Raw genomic sequence first — 26,300 nt, forward strand, 5'->3', positions numbered from 1 at the left:
CGCCTTAGGGCTTTTGGCGGGGACAGGGCTGCTATTCAGTGTGAGAATTAAGTTCAGGTGGTCAGGTCGGGGCAGGGCCGCCTCTCAGGCTCAGTTCCCTCAGGGGGTTTATGTACAGACCTTCCACAATGGATCCAGGCTCCCGCCCGCTTGGGGAGTCCCTGTCTGCAGCCGCCTCTCAGCTTCTATCTCCCAGGGGGGCCCGAGCCATGGGGGCACCCCACTCCCCTCTCGACCCACCAAAGAGACTCTCTCACTGACCGGTCACCTGTGGGTGGAGGGGCTTGTGCCGCTGCTGGAGATCCCATCCCCGTAGCCCGCTGGGATCTTTTCCTCACGGTGTCGCGGCCGCTGCAGGGCTGCCCTCTGTACCCAGTCCTGGCGCCCAGTCCGCAGCACGAAGGACCCCCTGCGAGAGGTTTGCAGGTCTCTCCGGAACAGAAATCTTCCTGGCTCCAATATTCCATGGCCTCTGGGTGCAGAATTCACCGTGAGTTGGTCCCCTCTAGCCGTTCTGTGGGTTGTGGGTTCGGAGCTATGTGTATGTGTGTCTTTCTACTCCACCATCTTGGCTCCGCCCCCGCTAAAGGTATTTTAAAAGAATACAGGAATTTATGGTATAATCTGAGAGTTTCTCAACTAAGAGTTATCATTACTCTACTTGTTTCATTCAGCTTCATTTTAATAACTTTAACTTATAAATAATGGGCATACATAGAATCAGTCTTTATTTTGTGTGTGATTTCATCTTGACTACTAAATTCATTAAAGCTCATTGAAAGATTTCAATTTTACATTGCTATTTACTGACAAGTTAGTGCAAGGATTCTTGATGTGAAATCCATGAATTTTTAAAAAATAATTAGAACTATATTATAATATAGTTGGTCATATGTATTTTATGCATTTAAAGCATATTTCAAGAAGAGTTCCATAGGCTTACTAGATTTCCTAAGGGATCCATGATACCTAAAAGGTTAAGAAAATCTGAGTTAGGGTAACTAACTCAGAGTCATTACTCTAGAAACATTCTTATAGTTGATCTTTATATGTATGTAAAATGTGTAGTAATTAATTCATTGCCTTAAATAGAAAAGCGAAAGCATGAACTAATAGCATTCTATTTTAGGAAAGGGATGCCACTAGAATGAGCAGAGAAATCAAGAAGTTGAAGGAAGATATCAACACTCACATCATCAAAGCAAAATGGGCACAAAACAAATTAAAAACAGAAACAGATTCGCACAAGGTTAGTATGATAACATGGCGTAATAATAATCTAATATGTTTTGCTCTCAAATACAGTAATGGGTAATGATGCCAAAACCTTAATATCGTGGTATACTGGACATACTATACAGTTATGTGTGTATAAGGAAAGCTAGTTATTTGGAGATTTTTTATATTAAATCATCTAGATATTACATTCCACTCAGTATGATTTCCCATTAAAAAAATTAAACTTTAAATGCTTTCTCTATCCTTACGATTAAAAGACAAATTTAAAAAAAATAACGACTTCAACAAATCTTCAGATTTATTATAAAGCTATTGATAGCACTAAGCTTCTAATTTATAATCAGATGGCAGAACCTGATAAACATCAGTAATGTTGACCAGTGGCGGGGGGGAGGGGAACTGTGTAAAGCAATTGAATTAATAGGTTCAGTTTCTTAGAATTATTTTATGCAAAATTTCAAATGGACATTTTTACTCCAGATGCATTTGCTACTTAAAATATACATTTTCCGATTAGATCTTTCTGGATCATAAGAGTGACTATTGAACTTTGACCACTTAAGGCTTGGCAATAGTTTTCTGATGATGGCACTTATTAAGAAGTGGTTTTTAGTGTGCATTTTGAAGTAGAAATCCAATGTTTCATTTGTGAACTTTCCTATTTTATTTTAGATTACACTTCGCCATCACATTTCAAACGGTCAGAATTAAGGAAATAGCTCTTAAATGAATGGTATAATTTTACCAATTAACTTTTGAATGTATAAATACTCATTCCAATTTTCATTGAGATCTTTGTGAAATTAAACGTTAGAATAATGTAACATTGGAACTGAATGGGTTTTAAAGATGATCTGATTCAGCCCCCAGGTGAGGAAATAGATACCCAGACAGGTTAATTGTCTATCCCAGGGTCGCAAAACTAATAGAATATGGCAGAACCTGGCTGGGCTAAAATGTAGACCTCTCAACTTCTGATTCAGTGCTACTTCAGTTAACTTTATTAGCATTATTTTTGTTTGTTTTCTCTTTTTCGTTTCAGGAAACCAAAGATAAACTTAAAGAAACAACAATAAAATTAACTCAGTCCAAAGAAGAGGTAGATCAAATACAGAAAAATTGTCAAGAAATGATAACAGCATATCAAGCACACATTGCTCCTTCACTAACCAAATAAGGAAAATTAACAATATTCTTTTTTTTAAAATTTTCTAAGCTTATATATTGAATGTGTTTCCCCAGGAATTTTCCAATAAAATAGGCTGTTCTTTACATTAATGTCCCTAGAACGTAAAGTTGCACTTTAGAGTCTTCTTGGGAAAAGAAAACATCTTGTTAGAGGAAAAACATGGAGTGAAGAATATATGAAATTCTTTAAAACAATTTTTTAAATAGATCTAAAAATTTCATACAAATGTTTCAGTGCTAATCTGAAATATTTCCATGTAGTGGCAGCATGGTAGAGTGAAAAGAGCATTCGACTTGGAAGCACAGATCTGGGATTTTCAATCCTATTTCTAACCTCTTAGTAACTGTGTTACTCTTGGCAAGTCACTTAACCTCTTTCAGACATAGTTTACTTATCAATAAAATGAGGATAACAACACCTACTTCAAAGGGATGCTGCAAATATCCAATGAGATATCTATAAAGTATATGTAAATCCTAAATTCTCTAAAAATTGCACTTATTGATATCTTGTAGAATAGGCACTGTGTTAGTTAAGGTTTTACTTATAGCTGTATTAAAGTAAAACATTGGTTAAATGACTTCAACAAATAACAAAATATAATAGCAAAGCTTTTTATACTTTTGAAAGTGTGAAACTTAAAAATTAAATTCTTGTTTTTTCTTTTCATCCTCTTCCACCAGGAGTCAGAAGAAATTAAATCAAATGAATTAGATGCAAAGCTTAAAGTCACCAAAGGAGAGCTAGAAAAACAAATGCGAGAAAAATCTGATCAGCTAGAGGTGAATACTTATGTTCTGCACATACCTTCTACCATATAACAAATGCAGAAAGTCAGGACAGCTTCCTTTGCAAAAATGGTTTCTGCCTATTACAAAGAGCAGGCAAAGTGTTTGGCACAAGTTAATTGGTTCGTGATGGATAACATTTTATTGTGATCTCCTTTTTAAAATTTGACAAGGTGCATCGTGCAAAAATAAAAGAACTAGAAGATTTGAAGTGGACATTTAAGGAGGGTATGGATGAGCTATGGATACTAAAAACAAAGGTAATTGACTTAGTTATCATTGGGCCAAAGAGAGAATAAAGTAGCATTTTAAATTTTGATCATGAATCTTATTTGTTTGTTTGATTGTTTTGCAGGGATGGGAGTAGGTTGGAGGAGAGGTGGGAATTGCGGAGACATCATTATACAACAGAATAGGCATCCTTGAATAATAAAATACAGTCCTGTTCTGTGCTTGTTTTGCCACTAGTGTGTTTTAGAATATTATACCTGTTTCCAAACGCACTTAAGCCAATATATAATATTAACGATTTGGTTTTAGGCATTTGACTTAGAAACAGTGTTGATAGCCAGTCAACTGATAAGGTATCTGAGCCCTTAATAGTTGTAGGGGAAAAATTTTTCGTTAAGACTACAAATACCCTTCCCTACAATTCCCCTGAATATGTTAATGTCACTTTAATTTCTAATAGTCTGGCAAATCGAATACATAGTACCTACATACCTCATTTTAAAAAATAATATGACTTTTTCCTCTAATATACATCCTATTTATTGTGAAATACATAGTTAAAGCTGTTATCCTTTTCAAAATTAGTCTACCCTTTCAAAACACTGTCTTGAATCTATATAGCACTTTGTAACTTCAAAGTATTTTCGTATACATTATTTCATCTGAGTCTCACTGTACAATAATTCTTTGACTAGGGCAAGTATTAATGCTCTTTTTTAGAGATGAAGAAACAATTAGGAATTAAGTGATTTACCTAAAAAAGGACACAAATAGTACTTAGTGATAGAAATGGAACTAGAATCCTGATCTCTTTCCTCATTTTCTTTTTTTCCACAACTATACCACACTGCCTGGAGTATTTATAGAATATTAATATATAGTCACTACAATGAATTTTTATAAGAAACAAAAGAATATCATGTAACATGCTTATTTGGCAGGTGAAGTGTCTAGAAGATGAACGGTTAAGAACAGAAGATGAATTATCCAAATATAAAGAGATTATTAATCGCCAAAAAGCTGAAATTCAAAATTCGTTGAAGCTAAAATTGTAGAGCAGGTACAGGACCAGCTTCAAAGGTATTAAATAAGAAACTTTAATTTGTATTTATCATTAGATTTTTTTTCTATTTGTGGGGCATATTTTATGATTAATTACTCAGTAGAAATGAATTAAGTGAAATGGGCATTTTCAGAATCAACATTTGTCAACTCTGCTTAAAATGAGTATCCTGTCCATTTTAATTTGTAACACTCATAGGTTCATCACTGTTTTCCATGTCTATCCCTTTGTTATAGCAACATTTCCTTACTGTGAGGTACCATAAGTCAAAATGATTTCTAAAATTCCTGCCTTCATTTGAACTCTTTTAGGAAAGTGTTTGAGAAATTTCTTGTAATTTTAATGTAACAATAGTAATAGATAGCATTTATATAGCATTTTTAAAGTCTGAAAACTGCTTTATATGTTTTGTCATTTAGTCCTCACAACAACCCTGGAAGAGGCACTATTGTTATCATCCTCATTTTACAGATGAGGGACAGACAAAAGTTAAATAATTTGCCCAGCAATTTAAAATCTGTAAGTGTTTGAAGCCATATTTGAACGAAGGTCTTACTGAGTTGACACCCAGTGTTCTATCCACGAAAGCTAAGATGAAAATTATATTTTTTGGTAATGACTATAGTAGTTATTATTATGGCAGCATGATTTTATATTTTTTTCCATTTCTTGTCTTTTTCATACTAGTATAAGTACATAATCTTTTCCTTAAGAATATCTGAAAAACTGAATGGTTTATTATTTGGCCTTCATAGAGCTCGATGGTAGAAAAAAATTTTAAGAACAGTGTCTTTCAGCAATCGTTGTATATTTTTTCATTAATGGCACTTTTTTTTTAGAGGTAAACAAGAAATTGAAAACTTGTCTGAAGAAGTTCATTAAGTATCTGCTATGTGCTAAGTGATTAGGTATGTAAAGGGAAAAAATGAACAGTACTTTTCCTTATGGACCTTATGTTCTATTGCAGGGAGACATCATGTACCCGGATAAGTAAACACCAAATATATGCCCATCTGCTTTGGTTATTTAATAGTAGATTCATAAAGGTACCAATTCAAATAGAGATACCTTGATGTAATGGAAAATTAGCTGATTGTTGTCCTTTGTTCTTGAAGATCAAAATGACCTCAAAAGTACACTGTGTTTGGAGTCAGAGGCCCTATTGCCTGCAATTGGTGTGATGACTGGAAAGTAATTTCCCTTCTCTGGGATTTGGTTTTCTCATTTCTAAAAAAAGAAAAAAGAATTCAGATTGGATGACCTCAAAAAGTCTTTTCAACTCTAAAACTTTCAGATGCACACTTCTAAGTGTTCTTGTCAAGTGCCAGCAGCCCCTGTTGTTATGCTCATCAATATTATTAATGAAAATGATAGCTAGCATTGAAATGGAGATTTAGGACTTGCAAAGCACTTTACTAATATTATTGCATTTGATCCTCAAAACAACCTTGGGAGGAGGGGATTATTATAATCCCCATTTTATAGATAAGGAAACTGGGACAAACAGGGGTTAAGTGACTTACAAAGGGTTACACAGCTGACATGAGTCTGAGGCAGAAATTGAATTCAGATTTTCCAGATTCCAGGCCTAGAACTCTAACCATTGTGCCACCTAGCTACCTTTTTATATTTTTAGATGATGCTCTTATTTGACAACATCGACATTCCTCTCAAAGGGTCTTTGAATGTCAGAGCTAGGAAAACCTTAGAAATGATCTAATCCAACTCCCTCATTCTGCAAATAGAAAAGCTGAGGCCTAGAGAGGGAAGACGACTTGCCCAAGGTCACCTAGGCCATTTGTTGCAGAGCTAAAACTGGAATCTAGATTTTCTGGAATCTAGGTCGCTATTTTGGAGATCTTTACATTGCACCATGCCTTCTGTCTCCTCTGTATTTTTTTTCTTAAGTTGAAATTGTAACCTGAGATATAACACTAACCAACTGTGACCTCGAACAAATTATTTCCTTTTTCTGAGACTCATTTTGCTAATCTGTAAAATGGAGAGTTTGGATTAGCTGTCCTCTAAGGTCCCTTTCAGTTCTATGACCTTCAGACACAATCAGGAAAGACTCATAGATAGCTAAGATAGTAAAGGACCCTGGTAGTTTGTTTCACTTATTTCATTAAGCAAATGTCAGGCTTGAAAGTTAAAAGACTCTCTAAATAAGTTGCACAAATAGACCCTTTTAAGCACCAGGAAATTCTTCCAAGTGATCTCACATTCACAGGAACCTCTGGAAATTAGATGGACCAGACGTCATTGCTTTGACTTTGCAAAGTGCCCTCCTGGTGAATAATGTCTCAGCTTGCCTGAAAGAAAAAGATTTACATTGGGTCAATTTATGTTTATTTTGAACAAATGTCACTGAGGCTGAAAATAATCTAGAAGTTTGAGTTAGGCATTGACCTTTTCCCTGTAAAAACACCTTAATGGAGAATTTGGTTCCTAGTTCCAATTTCTTTTTAATGTAATGATAGGAAGCAAATGTGGGCATCAGAGTCTCTGTCCATAAAATAGAAGAAATAGGAATATAATAATCCTCTCCTTTGATGCCATGAAGTTGCTTTTGCTACTGAATTACTGGATAACCTTAAGTAAATTTGCTGGGTTTCACTTGCAAAAGAAGAGGGTTGGTTGAATGTTTCTGCTGGTCCTAAAAGTCTCTGATTCTTAAATCTACAGATTGTGACTTTGTAATCATGAGATGAGAACTGTAAGGTTCTAGCAATAGTGCTGATTTTGGACAATAGATACCTTGCTGGAAGTTCCAGAGAAAAAAATTCATTGACACTGTGTTATAGAAACAGCACAGCAGGCCTGACTTCTGACCCCACCTCTGCCTCTGAAAAGCTGTGTGATTGTGGGTAAGACAGTTTATCTCTCTGGGCCTCAGTTCTCTCCTGTGTATACAATGAGAATAATTATGCCTGTCTACTTTCTCCACCCTTGCTTGTCATGAAGACCAATTGCAGTTATGGATGTTCAAGGGAGGCCTCAGAACACTGTAAAATGATGGACAAATGTAGGGAACTATTATTATTATGACTCCCAGGTGGTACCTTAATGATCCTTGTAGCCCTTAAATACTGTCTATATTATTGGCAGCTTTGGCCAGAGCAGAAAATGTGTTGTGAGCCATGGGGATGTAATTATTGCCTTTGACCCTGAGAACCCAGCGATGAGACAGGCAAGATAGATCTTGCCAATTCTTTCCAAATATACCTACTGTGGTGTCCCAACAAAGGGTACAACTTTTAACCTCACCTAATCCTGGCTGGATGAACTTGACTTCAAAATGACAGTGGATATTTCCCTGTTCGAGCTAGCAGCAGTTTCTGGGGATGAGTAAACTCCTCTTTGTATTTTGGACTATGTGTTCCATGAGGGCAGGGACCATGTCTTATCTAAGAACACTAGGCTCTTATATTAGATTGATGCCATCTTGGGGCTGTGGGCAAGGGAAGTAGAGAAAATTTAAAACTTGTGAAAGTGAATGTTGAAAACTCAAAATACATTAATTAATTAATTTATAATAAAAAAAGAACACTAGGTTCTCCCTTCTACCCTGAGTGTCATGCAGTATGCTGCATGGAATAGCATCCCATCTGATCTCCCTAGGGGTGGGGAGGGGGGGGAGGAGGAGAACAGGTATTATTATCTGCTTCATTTTTTATTGTATTTTGCCTGGGTCTCTTTTTCCTTTATCTTCTTCTACTTTGTATCGTTACTTCTTCACTTAGATTGGAAGCTTCTGCAGAGCAGGATCTGTGTCATAATTATCTCTGTACTCCCAGGACCTGGCACAAGACCTTGCCTCCAGTAGGCAGGTAGGATGTGTTGGTTAAATGGAATTGAATCGAACCCCTCACTAGTGCCCAAAATACTCCATTCAACAGGTTTTCTACCAGTCCCCTGAATGTGGCTCACTCCAGCCTCTGTGTCTTTATCCCATATTCTCAAGTAGATTTTACCTGTCCTTCAAGGACCGTCTCCACTCCCACCTCCTCCATGAAGTCTTTCCAGGCCTTCCCAGACTACCATAATTAATCCTTCTAGGTTCCTGGATTGCTCTAATTGTGCCACTTACACAATTCAGTTCAGTTCCATTCAAGTAAGGTCAACAAATATTTACTAAGAATCTATAGAGTAGGCCTGGTGTTCAAGTACAACCCTGGGGATACATAGGTAAAAGCAGCATGGTCATTGGCCTTAGGGAGCTGAAAATAAAATAGGGAGGTTAAAAAATGTATGGAAATAATTGTGATATGAAATAGATTAAGATAAGGACATAGGAGAGACCCAGAAAAAAGTTCTCTAAGAAGATGTTGGGTAGAGATGTTTTTAGAAAAATATGAATAGACTTGCATGAAATTGTTTTTGTCCTTCATTGCTGAAGAAGACCATGCCATCAGAGAAATGATGACATAACTGGCACTTGACTTTGTTTTGAGTGAGGGAGGGCTGTGCAGGTCACCAGCCTCACTTCTCTTCCAGAGCCGTCTGAATCCAGTGACCAGACATTCCTCAGGATGACTGGAGATGACCCAGGATGCACTGGGAGATGCACATAATAATGAAGAGCAAAATGAGCAGACCCAAGAGAATATTGTGTACAATAATAGCAATATTTATTATTTTAAGAACAACTTTGAGGGACTAAGTCATTTTGACCTAGGAAGGAAGATGCTATCTGCATCCAGAAAAAGAAATGATAAGTAGAACTATATATAGAATGGTTTTACATATATATAACATATATATGTGTATATACACATACATATACATGTATATATATATATATATACATATTTGTATGTAATGACAGCCATCTTTAGGCCATGAGAGAGGGAAGGAAAAAAAGGGAAGAAAAGAAATGAAAGTTACACGATAGCTTTATTATATATTTCAAAGGAATAACAAGGTGTATGTAAAAGATTTGCAGTTTCATGAGCAACCATCTTTTTTTGTTCTGCTTTGTTTTCTACTTTTGTTCTACAGTGTCAAAGAAATGTTTGTTTTGTTTCATAAACTAAAATTTAAAAAAAGAAAATGTGGGGTAGAAAAGATTTCTCTTGGCTATAGGGAATGGAATCAAGGAAGATTCATTTGCTCATTATTATTCTTTAGTTACTTAATTTTCCTTACCTCCCCTCCCCTCCCCTCCCTGGCCTACCTGAAACCCATGATCCCAGAAAGAGCCTTAGCATTATTTTGAGAAATTACTCAAGAAAACTTCCCCTATATCTTAGATCCAGACAGTAAAATAGAAATTGGAAAAAAAATTCACCAATCTCTTCCTTTAAAAAAAATCCCCAAATCTGAACTATCAGGAACACTACAGACAAATGCCAGAGCTCCCAGTTGAAGGAGAAAGTATTAGAAGCTGCCACAAAGAATCGATGCAAATATCATGATTCCACAGTCAGGATCAAACAAGAATTAGAGGCTTCCATAATAAAGGGGTAGAAAGCTAGAAATATGATATTGGGAAAGGTAAAGAACTAGGAAAAATAAACTGTGCAGCAAAACTGAGTATAATCATTCAGAGGTAGAAATGGACATTTTATGAAATTAGAGAAATTTCAAGCTTTCCTTAACACAAGAATCTAGAGAAGCATACAAAAGAGAAATCATGAACGACTCAATATTGTTAAATTGTGTGCATTGCCATATGTGAAAATGGCACATGCAACTCATAAGATGTTTCTCCTTATAAGGGCAGTTAGAAAGTGTCTACATAGACACTTACCATGGCTGTGATTTAATTATGTTAGGGTGATCTCAGAAAAAAAAAATGGAGTAAGAAAGAGGCAAGCACTGGAAGAAGGGCAAAGGGAGAGATTAGAATGGGGGAAATTTTCTCACATGAAAGAGACATGCAAGGAAGAGCTTTTACATTGAAGGGGGAATTGGTGAGAGAGTTAGTGGACTGTTCTTGGACCTCACTCTCATCAGATTTGGTTCAAGGAGGGAAGAATATATGAATATTCAGTTGTAGGTAGAGTTCTATCTTACCCAACAGGGAATAATAGGAGAAAAGGGTAAGAAAAATGGGGTAGAGGCTGAAGAGAGGAGGAAGGGCAGATTATGGCAGGCAGTGGTTAGAAGGCAAGTAGACCCTTGAAAAGGGACGGGATAAAGAGAGAGGGGGAAGGAGTTAAATAAGGGACTGGGGCACAAACTGTTATTCTTCAGCTGAAGAAAAAAGGCTGACAGCCACATTGTGATCTCAGACCAAGCCGTGTTCGTCCTCTGTTTTCGAAGAAGACCATGACATCAGAGAAATGGTGATATGACTTACACTTGACTTTGTTTTGAGTGAGAGAGGGCTGTGCAAGGTGATTTCTCTGATGTCATGGTCTTCTTTGAAAATGAAAATGAAGGATGAACACAGGACTGTGAATAGACCACTGGATAATCCAGCTCATCCACTCCCTTCTGTCTCCCTCTCGCCTTCCTTTGGGTCTTTGGTGTTTACTGGCTCGATGTCCTTCCTTCTTTTCTTCCTTCCTTCCTGTTCCCAAAACCTTAAACCCAGTGCACTCTGAAGCCCATGGGTTGGACAACAATAGGTCCCTGCCCAAGCTCCATTTAATGGCTGCTTAGAGTGATTGGCACTAGTAATGGTTTCTGTTGCTTTAGTTGTTTTTTCTTTTTTTCATTAAAAGGGTCATTCCCTGACTACTTCTTAAAGAGGCCTATTCACACAGACCAAGCAAAAACAGACCTAATGACAAGAGATACTCAGGGAAACTATCATTTTACTAAAAGGTACCATAGATAATGAAGTAATATCAGTAAGTTTCTCTGATAAATACCTCCTATCACAAATATGTCAGCAACTGAGTAAAATTTATGAAAATATGAGCTATTCCCCAGCTGATCAGTAGTCAAGGGAGAGATACTGGGAGTTTTCAGAAGAAATCCAAGCTATGTATAGTTGTATGAAAGAATGCTCTAAATCACTAATTTTTAGCGAAATGCAAATGAAAACAACTGTGAGGTACCAGCTCACAACTGTCAGAAATGACAAATGCTGCAAGGGATGAACGAAAATAAGCACAGTAATGAATTGTTGGTGGAGTTACCTTGTGGTCCCACCATTCTGGAGAACAATTTGGAACTACGCGCAAACTGGTATAAACCTGTATAAGGTTTATCCACTACCAGGTTTGTGCCGCGGAGAGATCAAGGGAAAAGGAAAAAGACCCATAGGTACAATAGCAGGTTGATAGCAGCTCTTGCTGTGGTGGCCAAGAGTTGGGCATTGAGCTAGGGAGTGGCTGAATAAGTTGAGGCACATAGTAGTGACGGAGCACTACTGTGCTATAAGAAATGACATGGGCGCGGTGGGTGCTATCGCGGCTTCTGTGGGAACAGCGACGTGTAGAGGTTCTGTCCCTAGCAGAGCTCCAGGGGGGCCGATGGTCGCTGTCCTGAGCGGGAAACGCGCTCCTGGTCTCCCCTGTCCTGGCGCCTTTCGGAACCCCCTGCCCCCCACTCCAGGCTGACTGGGGGGAGCCCTTACCCAGAGTTCAGCCGCCGCTCCTCCGGGATCTTCACCAGGGCCGGGCCATCCTGGAGCCCGGAGCCTGGAGTGAGTGAGGGGACGGAGCCCCTGTCTTATTTCTTCTGGGGTAAAGTGGTGAGGGGATCCTGACGCGACTCTGAGCAGCTCTGCATGCCCACAGCTCACTGTCCTGGTCAAGCAGTAGAGAATCTGCCATGGGATTTCTCTTGTGGGATTGCCTGTGGTTGGGCCTCTGTGGGATAGGGAGATGTCCCCAAGATGGCTTTAAGAGTAGTAAGAGAAGTCATGCTACAAGATCCTTCAAAATCTGTGGGAACTTCCATTGCGCCATCTTCAGAGATGACTTCTGAGGGAAATTCTCTCCTCAGTGTGGTCGTCACTGGTACATCAGACCGGAGGAAACCTTTAGTTCAGCTGATGTCCTTATTTCAGCAATTCGTGATGGTACTGAAAAAGCTGAGAGACAGCTGGATGTACCGGAACACTGGAAACCCAAACATTTTGCCAGAAAGCAAAATAAGGAATGGCCACTGATCAAAAGTCATTTCACTGATTTATTTATTTTTTCCTTGTATACCACTACTCTTTATCATCACTACAGGCTTGTATTGGGTTAGTTTAAGAAAATATTCCCAATAGCTGTGAATTAGTTTATACAATACAATGTAGTTGCCATTTTATGCTTGAATTGACTTGACATTCAACCCATCATGCAGCAGTACCAAAAAGGTTTATTTCAAAAATCAAGATATTTTTTAATAAGATGAACTAAACAGAAGCTTTGTGAAACACACTACAGTAAAAGCACAGAACACAGCAGAATCTTAAGTTTTGTATGATGGAAATATATCTATATAAGTAAAAACCGACAGGCTTATCTCTAAGGCATTTGCTGCAGATGAGAACAGAGATCATACTAATGACTACAGATTCTCTATAACACTTGTGACTTCCAACTAACGGTACTAGACTTAGATGCCATGGAGAAGTAGAATGTACATTGTATGAAACTTTGGCAGTCTAATGGTCTGAAAGGAAGAAATGGCAGGATGGGTTTTTATATGTGTACTGTAATATTCTTTATTAAAAAGAAGTTTCTTGTTAGGGTCATATTACTGCACTGTTTTCCATTCTATTTTCATTTTTATACCCTCAATTCTAAGGGTTTTTGAATTTTTAAGATTAGTTCAGAACTATAGCTCTCGATTTTCCATGTTTCTGTGTTTTGATTGTAGATGGTATTATTTGTACCCAAAATTATTTGAACCTTCTTTTACTCCTTAAACTCTGATTTCCTTCTGTTATAATATTCTTTCCCATTTATGATCTTTATTCATAGTGTCATGTCTAGTCCTTTCCCTCCACGACCATTAACTCTTAAAAATAATAGATATGCAAAGATTATTGGATTCCACGTCCAAAAAACAAATCTTTAAATATTGCAAAAAGTCAGATTTTTAATGTAAGTCATTAAAAGGGGATGGAAGGGATAGTGAGAATTAATCAGTTATATAGAAAAAGCCAAAGTTCAGCTAATGTTTACCAGAGGGAAAACATCTTAGGGCCAATTAAATTAGAGAATATATTTCTAATGTTATTAAACTCATTTTCAATGTAAAATACATATATTAAGCATGTGGAGACTCTGCTGTAATTGTATAATTACAATGTTAATGCCAGTCTTACTAATACTTATAACTTCAAAAAGGATTTAGAAGGTTTAGATGTTACAATTTTCTTTATATCTTTCCCTTTAAATCTCACGTACTTTTCCTCTTTTTAAATACCTGAATTTTGACAAGTTCTTTTTTTTAAGCAAATGCTGTTACAAAATTGAATTTTTAGGAAAATGTACTTGGATGGAGCATGCTTTAGGCCCATAAATAATAGATTGCCTCTACTTCATAAAACAAAATAGAAGAGAGAATTTAAAAAAGATCTTAGCCACCCCTAAATCACTTCATTTTAAAAAATTTATTTGTTTTCAGTTTTCAGCAATCACTTCCATAAGTTTTAAATCTTCTTCCCCTCTCTCCCCTTCCCTACCTGAGATGGCATGCAATCTTATATGGTTCAACACATACATTCTTAGTAAACATATTTTCATATTAGTCATGTTGCATAGAAGAATTAAAATGAATGGGAGTAATCATGAGAAAAAACAAAACATAAGAAAAGAGAAAGTAGTCTGATCCATTCTGCATTCTAATTCTATAGTTCTTTGTCTGGATGTGGATGGCATTTTGCATAGAGTCCTTTGGAAATGTTTTAGATCATTACATTGCTGCGCAGGGCTAAGTCTATCAGAAATAGTCCTCCTACACTGTGACTGTCACTGTGTATAATGTTCTCTTGGTTCTGCTCATTTCACTCAACATCAGTCCATGTAAGTCTTTCCAGGTTTTTCTGAAGTCCACCTGTTCATCATTTCTTATAGCAAAATAGTGTTCCATTACATTCACATACCACACCTCGTTCAACCACTCCCCAGTTGATGGGCGTTCCCTCTATTTCCAGTTCTGGGCCACCTCAAAGAGTGCTGCTATAAATATTTTTGTACATGTAGATCCTTTTCCCACTTTTGTCATCTCTTTGGGATACAGTCCTAGAGCAGGTATTTCTGGGTCAAAGGGTATGCACGCTATTATAGCCCTTTGGGCATAGTTCCAAATTGTTCTCCACAATGGTTGGATCAACTCACAGCTCCACCAACAATGAATTAGTGTTCCAACTCTCCCACATCTTCTCCAATAGTTATCATCTTCTTTTTTGTCATGTTAGCCAATCTGATAGGTGTCATGCAGTACCTCAGAGTTGTTTTGATTTGCATCTCTCTAGTCAATAGTAATTGAGAACATGTTTTAATATGATTATAGATAGCTTTTATTTCTTTCTTTGAAAACTGCCTCTTCATGTCCTTTGACCATTTATCAACTGGGGAGTGACTTGTATTCTTGTAAATTTGATGCAGTTCTCTATATATTTTAGAAATGAGGCCTTCATCACAGCCACTAGTTACAAATATTCTTTCCCACTTCTCTGCTTCCCTCTTATCTTGGTTGCATTGGATTTGTTTGTGAAAAAACTTTTAATTTAATGTAATAAAAATTATCCATTTTGCATTTCATAATGCTCTCTATCTCTTGTTTGGTCATAAATGTCTCTATTCTCCATAAATCTGACAAATATCTATCCCTACTTCCCCTAATTTTTTATACTATCAGCCTTTACACCTAGATTGTGTACACATTTGGATTTTGTTCTGGTTTACGGCATCAGGTATTGGTCTATGCCCAGTTTCTGCCACACTGTTTTCCAGTTTTCCCAGCAGATTTTGTCAAATAGTGAGTTCTTATCCAAGAAGCTGGGGTCCTTGTGTTTATCAAACAGTAGAGTTCTATGATCAGTGACTACTGTGTCTTTTGTACCTAACCTGATGTACCTCTTATTGCTTAACCAGTACCAAGTGGTTTTGATGATTGCTTCTTCATAATACAATTTGAGATCTGATGGGGCTAGGCCACCTTCCCTAGCATTTCTTTTCATTATTCCCTTGATATTCTGGATGTTTTGTTCTTCCAGATGACTTTTGATATTATTTTTTCTAGCTCTAGGAAATGATTTTCTGGTACTTTGATTGGTGTGGCACTAAATAAATAAATAAGCTATTTTAGGCAGAATTGTCATTTTTATTACATTATCCCAGTCTACCCACGAGCAACTGATGATTTTCCAATTACTTAGATATGACTTTATTTGTGCAAAATGTGTTTTGTAATTATGTTCATAGAGTCCCTGGGTTCATTTTGGCAGGTACACTCCCAAATATTTTATAGAATGAGATTTCTCTTTCTATCTCTTGCTGTTGGAATTTGTTAGGAATATATAGAAACACAGATGATTTATGTGGGTTTATTTTGCATCGTGCAACTCTGTCAAAGTTCTTTATTATTTCAAATGGTATTTTGCTTGATTCTCTAAGATTCTCTAAGTATAACATTTTATATCTGCAAACTTAGTTTCTTAACTTAGTTTCTTCTTTGCCTATTCTAATTCCTTCAATTTCTTTTTCTTCTCTTATTTTTAAAGCTAACATTTCTAGTACCATATTGAATAATAGTGGTGATAATGGAAATCTTGTTTCACCCCTGGTCTTACTGGAAATGCATCTAGCTTGTCCCCATTGTGTACAATAATTTCTGGTGGTTTTAGGTAGGTACTAGCTATTATTTTAAGGAAGTCTCTCTTTATTCTTCTGTCTCTAGGGTTTTCAATAGAAATGGATGCTGTATTTTGTCAAAAGCTTTTTCTGCATGTATTGAGATAATAACATGATTCCTGTTAGGTTTGTTGTTGATATGATCAATAATGTTGATAGTTTTCTTAATATTGAATCAGCCCTGCATTCCTGGTATAAATATTAGCTAGTCATAATGCATTATTCTCCTCATAAGTTGCTCTATTATTTTTGCTAATATCTCATTTAAAATTTTTGCATCTATATTCATTAGGGAAATTGGTCTATGATTTTTTCTCTGTTTTGGCTCTTCCTGGTTTAGGTAGCAGAACCATATTTGTATCAGAAAAATAACTTGTTAGGACTTCTTCACCAGTTTTCCCAAGTAGTCTACGTAGTATCAGAATGAACTGTTCTTTAAATGTTTGATAGAATTCACTTGTAAATCCATCTGTCCCTGGAGATGTTTTCCTAGGGAGTTCAATGATAGCTTGTTCAATTTCTTTTTCTGAGATGGGGTGATTTAAGTACTTTACTTCCTCTTCTGTTAATATGTTCAATTTATATTTTTTAAAATATTCATCCATTTCATTTAGATTGTCAAATTTATGTGCATACAGTTGGACAAAGTAATTTCTAATAATTTCTTTAATTTCCTCTTTATTGGAGGTGAGTTCATCCTTTTGATTTTTCATGTTGGTAATTAGGTTTTCTTCTTTCTTTTTTTAATCAGATTGATCAAATGTTTATCAATTTTACTGTTTTTTATAAAACCAACACTTAGTTTTATTTATTAGTTCAATAGTTTTCTGAATTTCAATTTTATTAATCTCTCCTTTGATTTTCAGTCCTTCTAATTTCATATTTACTTGGGGAATTTTGAATTTGTTCTTTTTCTAAGCTGCATGCCCACTTTATTGATCTCCTCTTTCTCTATTTTACTCATGTAGGCATTCAAAGATATAAAACTCCCCCCCAAAACTGCTTTTGCAGCATTCCATAAGTTTTGGTAGGTTGTCTTATTATTGTCATTCTCTTGAATCAAGTTATTGTTTCTGATTTGTTGTGTCACCTATCTACTCTTTAGGATTAGATTATTTGATTTCTGATTAAGTTTGGTCTATTTTTCCATGGCCCTTTATTACATATGGTTTCTATTGCACTATGATCTGAAAAGGATGCACTGACTATATCTGATTTCTGCACTGGATTGTGAGGTTTTTATGCCCTAGTACATGGTCAATTTTTGCGTATGTTCCAGGTAGTACTGAGAAAAAGGTATATTCCTTTCTATCCCTATTAAATTTTCTCCAGAGATCTAAAACTAGTTTTCATATAAAGAAGGTTATTATAAACTAGTTTTACTTGTGAGATTATAGTAGCTTAGTCATTTATGTTACTACTGTTTTATATTTTGATCTATTTTGTTCATGATGTATGTCTCTTCCTTGAAACCCTGCAGGATCTCTGCCTAGCTCTGCAGCTAAAAGTTTTCACTTTCCTTTTATCTACTGGCACTGTACTTCTCTCATGTGTGAGTCATTATTTTAATTTGCATTACATTTATTAGTATTTATTCTATGATATCATATGTCTCCTGAGGACCAAGACTGTTTTATTGTCTTTGGATCTCCTCCAGCATTTAAAATTGTGCATTGTACATTCTAGGAGCATAATAAAGGTTTATGAAATGGTGAAATGAATCAAAAATGCAAACTTTCCACTGAAATCCTACACTAGTATTTCATCTTCGTATGATGACCTTGGGTTTTTTAAGACTGTGTGTAGCACCAATGTGATATTCACAGCTCCTATGGTGGCTATGAATATGCCAGCACAGTTCTGAATCACAAAATATAACAGACTCTCCACATGGAAGCAAGAACCAAAACATTTAGTCAAATACCAGAAAGCCAGATCTCAACACCAGAAGGCCAAATCCATCATAGCAACAAAGAAATTCATCATAGTAACCAAGAAGTCTAAACTTATCAGGCCTTCCCACAAACAGGCTCCCATAAGCAAAATCCCCTTCTAAGCCAACTGCCTGGTTTCTCTGTCCTTCCAGGTTCTGACTAGTCTGACTTACTTCCTGCTTCACCTGTTCAGCAAATTCCTCCAACCACAGGGTCCATATGACTCAGACTTCCATGTGACCCAGGCAGGTCACATGAGCCTATTAATGGATGGGAAAGATCTTCCCATTTAAATTACCATTACACTGTGTTACCAGAACATGAGCTCTGAATGGTGATATAGAACCAGCATAGTTAAGTTGAGGAATGTCATGAGAAAGTTGACTATGAGCTGACCTTTTTTTATGAGAGGTATGGTGCATAGAAGTCAATGAAGTGGTCTGTCCACTAAGGGGTGGAGGACTTGTGATCTGCATTGGCTAGAGAATACTTACTGATGAAATGATAAATCTTTTGAAGTGTTGCTGTATAGACCATTTAAATGAATTAGTGACATCAGTCCTAGAGAGGCATGTTAAATATCTCAAAAGATGGAACTGATTATATCCTAACAGATAAGAAAAGACTGGTTGGTCATTTTGCCTTCTTTTCTGTGGTGAGATGATTGTTTGGTTAAAGCACCAGTACCATTTAGGAAGTAAATTTTGATGAGAAGACATTGTATGTGATTACAGCCAGCTACCTACTTGACTTTCTCAATTATAGAGTACTTAGTACAAGGCCTAATTAAGGCAGAACATCCCAAGATAATACTTGAATGAACCTGGAAAGATCATCAATAGACATAAGTTAGAATGAATTTATTCTAATATTTTGGGTTTATTGGCTACATTTCTTGCTCAAAGAACAAGCCTTAAGCCCAATTCACTATGGAGCTCATAGATTAGACACCAGGTCCCCACCTACTTGGCACAGAGTGAATGTATCTGTTTCTTTTTTACTCAAGAACCCTGGGGGTCTTCCCCTCCCAGTATGATTGTTTTGTTTTGTTTTTTCTTTTATTAAAAGCTACTATCCCTTCTGCAAATACTTAAAGAAGCCTATTCCTTGAATGAGTGTATCTCACTCAAGGTGAGAATCTGATACGATCTTATCCTAAAATGGCCAGGGTCTCACATTGTATCCTGGGCCATCTCCAGTCCTCCTGATGAACATCTGGCCCCTGGACCCAGGTGACTCTGGAGGAGAAAGTGAGGCTGGTGACTTTGCACAGTCCTCCCTCACTCAAATCCAAATCAAGTGCAAGTCATATCATCTTGATGCATGGTCCTCTTCCAAGAACAAAGGACAAAACTCAAGTTACCTACAATATAGAGTATAGAATACTTTAGGTGGAGTCTTCTTGTCCCAGCTTAAACACTTATTAACTGTGTGGCCCAAGGCAGATCACTTAATTTCTCTCAGGCCCACTTTCCTTATCTATAAAATGCAAATTATAATGGTTTTAATTCACTTGGTTGCTGTGCGGATTGAATGAAATAATGAAATAATATTGTTAAAGAGCTATATAAGTGTTAGCTCATGTTATTATCATAGTTACTGATTTCAATATCAAATGAGAAATAAAACAGGGAGTTGTGTGTTCTTCCAATGTCCACATTCTTGGGATGTACTCCATACAAAGTTTGAAAAGAAGAGGTTTTGCTCATTGACAAGCAGTTTCTTCAGGTAATATTATTTGCCCTTGACATTTTATGCATTACTTTGAACCCTTGAAAACCACAGGGGCAGCTCAGTGAGAGCCATACCTTTTGAAAGAGATTGAGTGACTTCCTCATGGGAAACAGTTGAAGAATGTGTCTTCCACTATGGCATATATGCATGGGAAATCTGTTAGTTCATTTGTGTTTTGGACAGGAACTGTAGATGGACCGTGAAGGAACTAGGGTTGGATTGCAACTGAGAAGCTACATAGCACTTTCTTTGAACACAACTGCTAACTACTGCAAAAGCCTATTGTTTTGTACCCCTATAGATACATTTTGACTGCAGATTGTCAAACACTATGATCTCAGAAGAATTAAAATTACACATGACCTAAAGAGCAACGGAAAGACATAGAACAGATAGCAAAGTGCTACTGCAAATTAACCATAATTCTTACACCAGAAGTAGTATAAAATGGTCATCCAGGAAAAATACACAAGAAAAGGAGAAACAGGATATTCATAAAAGTGGGAAAGAAGTCTGTCAGTCTGAATAGTGTATGAGTGTCCATAAGATACTAAAGATCCAGAAGTTGATTTCCATACTTTGGGTAGATTTTCTATGGAGGATTTACAGAAAGGCATGTATAGGAATGACACAGATTGTTACTTGTAACAATAAAGAGTGTAGCTACTCTTATTAAGTCGCATATACATTGAAATAACTGAGGTTTCAAACTATAAAATAACTTTTCCTTTGTATTTCTCTACTAAAGTCTTTTTTTGTTAGTGAAATAATTTTTTTCAGAGATGAGTTTTGTGAGTAACAGTACTGTTAGACCATATTCATTCTATAGAAAATTGGGACCATTGCTTATTTTATACTTCTTTATACCCACACTCACATACTTATTATGTATATGTACAGAACACTGCAGGTGGAGATGCAAATATTAGACAAATACAGTTACTGCTCTAGTGGAGCTTTTGATCTAAATATTTATAATAAGCAATTGTTTCTTGGATTTAAAAAGTAATTCTTAAATAGTGTGCATCAAGTTTTCATTTAAATGAATTTAAGCATTATTTTTGTTTTATTAGAGAAGACTATATAGAAGTATTATTTTTTCTTCCCCAGGAAACTCAGTAGCCATAGTAATCAGAAACAATTTTCCAACTAAAGAACCGAACGCTGTGAGTTATCAAGTTTTTTTTTTTATTATTTCTTTTTGGTTAAAAATCTAATATATCATTGGAGGTAGGAATTCCTTAAATTGGAATAATCATGTTTAGATTCAGTTTACTAATATTTTGTCTGGTCAAAGCTGTCATGGCATAGCAAATTGGAGCTGACTTTGGAGACAAGAAGACCTGGATTTACGTTCCACCTCTGCCATAGGCTGTAGGACCTTAGGCTCTTCACCTCTCAGTTCACTGGGCAACTCTCAAGATGGGTTCTTAACCTGGGGGCCATGAACCCATAGATAGATTTTTAGGGGGCATACACTTAGATTGGGGGGGAAATTATGCTTTTATTACAATGTAATTGGTTACTTTTCTATTCCTTTGTATTTTAATTTATGTACTTCAAAACATTCTGAGAAGAGATCCATATGCTTCACCAAGTTGTTAAATTTTGATTTAAGAAAAATGATTAGTATGTATAAATTGCAGAGAAGACAAAGAGAGTTCCTCTGTCTGAGAAGTCCCTCTACCACAGGTCTGATCCCTCTTCCCTACACCTTTAAAAATTATCCAGATTTTAATACTGCCATCTTTTCTTTATAGAAGCTAAGTACTCATTTGTCTCCTGCAAAACCAAAAATGTTACAGAATTTGAGTGAGAATACTTTCTCTCTAAACTATGATTCTAAACTATTTAACTCATTAATGTGTGTTCATCCTTCATTGCTGAAGAAGACCATGCCATCAGGGAAATAATGATATGACTTGCACTTGACTTTGTATTGAATGAGGGAGGGCTGTGTAGGTCACCAGCCTCACTTCTCCTCCAGAGCCATCTGAATCCAGTAACCAGATATTTATCAGGATGATTGGAGATGACCCAGGATGAGGTAATTGGGGTTAAGTGACTTGCCCAAGGTCACAGAGCTAATGAGTGTCAAGTGTCTGACATGAGATTTGAACTCAGGTCCTCCTGACTCCTTCACTGGTATTCTATCCACTGCACCACCTGGCTGCCCCTAATTCATTAATACCATCACCTTGGTCAACTATTTGCCATCGGTGTGGGTTGTATGGTAAACGTGTCATTTCCTTTGGGGACTCTTGATATATGGTGTATATATTTACATATTCCTGAAACTGCATAAACAGGGCTGCTCTAATCTCTTAGAAAAGAAAATAGGGCAAATTAACTCAATGTGGGTTCTTATGTAATGGCATAACAAAAGCTTTTTGTTTTTGTTTTTTTTAAATAAAAATGAGTCTTGTGATGCAGTTTGGGCAGAAATAGGATTGACAGAAAGAATGGGGTTTAACTGTTATAATAGACAACATAATATCCAGACAACTAGAATTGGAATTAGAGGACCTGGCTTTGAATCCAGGTTATTCTAATTACATAGATTGTGCCTATAGGTTGTCCTGAAGGACAATTTAATGGGTCAGCAGCCCTCTTTCTTAGTGCTTTGGGGATGCAGGGGTGACTCTTCCAATTTCTGCGTTATTTCTGGTTGCTGCAGCTGCAGCTACCACAACTACTCCTAACTTATTCAATAATAAAGGTGGGTTCATGGCTCTCATCCTTATCCTTTGTGGATGAGAGTTGGCTTAGCCAACTCTGTTATGTAGGAAGTAGCCTTTTCAGAACAAAGAAAAGTAGTAGATATGCTGATTTTCAAGCAGCCAGCCTTCCCCCACTGCTCTCTCTACAAGCAATTTTGTCTCTGATATTAGCCATCAGTATGAACTATAATTTTATGACTTCTGTGGAAACAAAATTCAATCATACCTTACATTCCAATCCAAATTCTATGATTCTGTATGATCTTAAATGCTGAATATTGAACTTTAAGAGAGTCAGTATAGCAGAGTAAATAGAGGATTGGCTTTGGAATTAGGAACAAAGACTTGGATTTGAACGCAGAAGAGTTATGTGCCTATGGGCAGATTACCCGACCTCTCAGGATCTTGTGCAACTGTCTAAGCCACTTGAATTAGAAATAAGTTGCCAGTCCACGTTGGCAGAGAGAATTTGCCGACCAGGAAGTTCTTCACAGAAATGATTTCATAGCTTCCTTGTTCCCTTAAAGGGAAACCAGCCTTTGTAAAAGAGAATTTGCTGCTCCTACAGCAATATATTATCTCACTTTTACTAATGAGAAAACACACTTAAAGAATTAAGTGACTTGACCATGGTTACATGGTTATTAGATATCTGAGACAGAATTAAACCAGGGTCTCTTCTGCCTCCAGGTCCCAAGATTCTTTCCATTAACAACATCAGAAGCAGTAGCAATTAACAGATTGCACTTTAAAGTCTGCAAAGCACTTTACATATGTTATCTCATTTGGTCCTTATAAAAACCCTGTGAGGTAGGTACACTCAGTGTAATCATTGCTGCCATGGTGATTCACAAATGCGTGCATTGTCCTAGTATAGTAAGTAGGACATTTTAGTATATTAAAAAGTATGCTTCAGACTTTGCTTAAAGCCTTAGAGAGAACTTTGAGGACAGAATAAAGGCATAATTTTATACATAAGATAATGAATTTATGGCATTTATTATCCCAGACTGAGGTATAAACTGACAATAGTGCTTCAGAGAAAGTAAAATAATTTGCTGTGGACTTGTTCTTCCTTAAATTAGTAAAGGAAACTAGGATATTATCATCATCATCATCATCATCATCATCGTATCACTGAAATTTTGAGGTTGGTGACAAGAAAGATGATGGCATTCCACAACAAGTCTCATTGCTACTGAAACAGAATATGAGGTTAAGTGACCATATGGGTTTTACCTAGTAAAATAATTCTGAAGTTCTTAACTAATGCATTTTTTAATCTTCCAATAGAGATCAGTCAAAACTTTTGCAAAAGAAACTTTAAAATTAGTACACTAATGAATTAAACTGTGTAGGAAAAAGAGGAAGGAATTCTATTTCCATAGATTAATCAGAGTTGTGACCTAGCATAGTCAGAGTAAAGGTTAGAAACTTGTGCTTACACTTGATGAGGTATTTGAGGGAAAGCCTATCAGAGAGGAGAACATGAAGTCATGTAGCAATAGATGGTGTGGCGGGAGGTCCAAAATTTGTAACAGTATAACAAGCTTCCATTGGTCTGAACAAATTGTAATCTTCCTGTAACCTTACTTGAGAAACTACATGTGCATTCAGGGGGAATGTGTCTAAAGATTAACAAAAGCTTTCCTGATTTCTCAACAGCTATTGTGCTTTGTTTAAGGTGAGTATACTTCTCACAGCTGGGTTCATTTATCACAATAGTTATATTACTATTTAATCCTGACACAAAAATTGTAGGCATAGGTAATATCATAGAATACCATTGTTCTCTTTAGACTTTCATCTTAGGAATTTGAGGACAGATTGTCTGACATATTACTGAAAAAATTGTAAATTCTAATTGATTAAAATTTTGGATTTTAATTTGGAACAAGGTAACAGTAAACTACTTATATATTGTTTAGAATCCCTGAGATGTTCACAGTGCAAGCAAACATACTATTGCTGTGTAGCATGCCAAAGAAGAGACTGATCTGCACACAGCATTGTGTGCAAACCTATTAAACAAAAGTGAGTATATGAGATTTTTAGAGTTAAAAATTGATCTGAAAGATCAATATATAGCTATTCATGGTATTTATAAGCACCAGTTTTATTAGAGTTTTACTGCTGAGGATATTAATATTTTGAAGTTCCAGGTACTATTTATCTTTTTCTTAGGGTTAATTGCCTTTTTTTCCCTTTTATTTTATTCCTTGTGACAGGTGATGTAGATGATGTGTCCATTTGGTGGTGCTGTTAGAACATAACCTAATCATTTCTAGCTGACTTCCATGCTTTCTGCCTTCTTCAGAGATTTTTATCAGTTAACTAGAATGGAATACATTTCAGTCAGGAGGTGGCATTGCCCTCAGGCCACCACCCCCTTGGCTACATCAGAGCCTGTCTTATTTAGGTGTGTTTGCACTGACTTTTCCCAAGGTTACAGTATCTCTCCTGCTTACTAGAGCATGCTTGCCTAGAAGATCGTAGACTGCTCTCCTTTCCCATTGGTCTTTCTCATAAGACTGTGATGCCGACCATGGTTCAAAATTGAGCTAGGAAATGAAAATAGAATATCAGAATTATGGGAATCCCTGTAGGTCTTTGGCCCTACCCTGTATGTGAGAAATTCTTTTCAATCTGACCAACTTTCTGTATTTCATAGCATTCTACACTGTACTCACACACATGTTCATCATACACAAAAAAGGATTCAGAAAAGAATTTTTAAGAACTACTCAGTATAGGACTATGATGGCTTCACCCTCTCCCTCAGTGCTTTCAAGCATTTCTTCAAGTAGAAAATTTTCTTCTGAACACTTCTCCTTTTACTCAGGTGATGAAAGGATTAGGGGCAGGAGATGTCAGTTTTAGGACCTCATTTTAGAGGGCTGAAGAGTTGTTCAAGGCATTCTCTACTTGGAAATTCCTTTGTCACCTGTCTCTATCTTTGTGATTTTACCTGTCCTTCAAAACCCAGATTTAATGCTACTTTTTCCAGGAAGTCTTTGAATTATTTCACTCTCCTCCCCTTCAGAAGTTATCTTTCTTTCTCACCTTGAACTTCTCTTGTATGCTTACTATAGTCTTCACTATGCTTATTGATTATGTGTTATTCCTCTGCTTGTCATTCATTTCAACAAATGTGCAAGGTTCCTTCTGGATTAGAAACTCCATGAAAGAAGAGAATATATCTTACTTAGATTTTACTTTTCTTAGCACCTAGTATGGTTCACAGATATGACATAATAAATAGTAGGTAAATAAATCAATTAAAATATACCTTATCAGTTTTAATACAGTATAATTTTCAATACCTCTTTAATTAGTATTGAGGAGAACCATAATAATAACTTTATTATCACTCAGCTATCAGGGAAAATTTTGGATATCCAGTCATGCTTCATTGTGTTCCTAACATAGAGCTAATGTTTTACTTTATGGTTACATTTTTCTGTAGAGATATTAAGCTATTTTTGTTTTTAAGGATAAATTTCTTTTAATTGCTTCTTTAATACTGAAGTATTAATATTTTAACCATTTGCTATGTTCCAGTTTCACTTACCTGAAGATACAAAATTATCTTGTGAAACAAAGAAAATGGAAGTAATTAAAGAGGTATAACACGTTTCTCTTCACCTTT

The 26,300-nt window shown here is 36.3% G+C and overlaps 1 long non-coding RNA gene across 1 annotated transcript; it reads left to right on the plus strand.

The window, feature by feature from the left end:
• Positions 1–971: 971 nt before the first annotated feature.
• Positions 972–4,794, plus strand: LOC140515651 (uncharacterized). Its single transcript, XR_011971116.1, has 3 exons — positions 972–1,249; positions 3,112–3,476; positions 4,389–4,794. It is a non-coding gene; the product is annotated as an uncharacterized lncRNA (long non-coding RNA).
• Positions 4,795–26,300: the final 21,506 nt, after the last annotated feature.

This window comes from Notamacropus eugenii, chromosome X (assembly GCF_028372415.1).
Source record: "Notamacropus eugenii isolate mMacEug1 chromosome X, mMacEug1.pri_v2, whole genome shotgun sequence".
NCBI lineage: Eukaryota > Metazoa > Chordata > Mammalia > Diprotodontia > Macropodidae > Notamacropus > Notamacropus eugenii.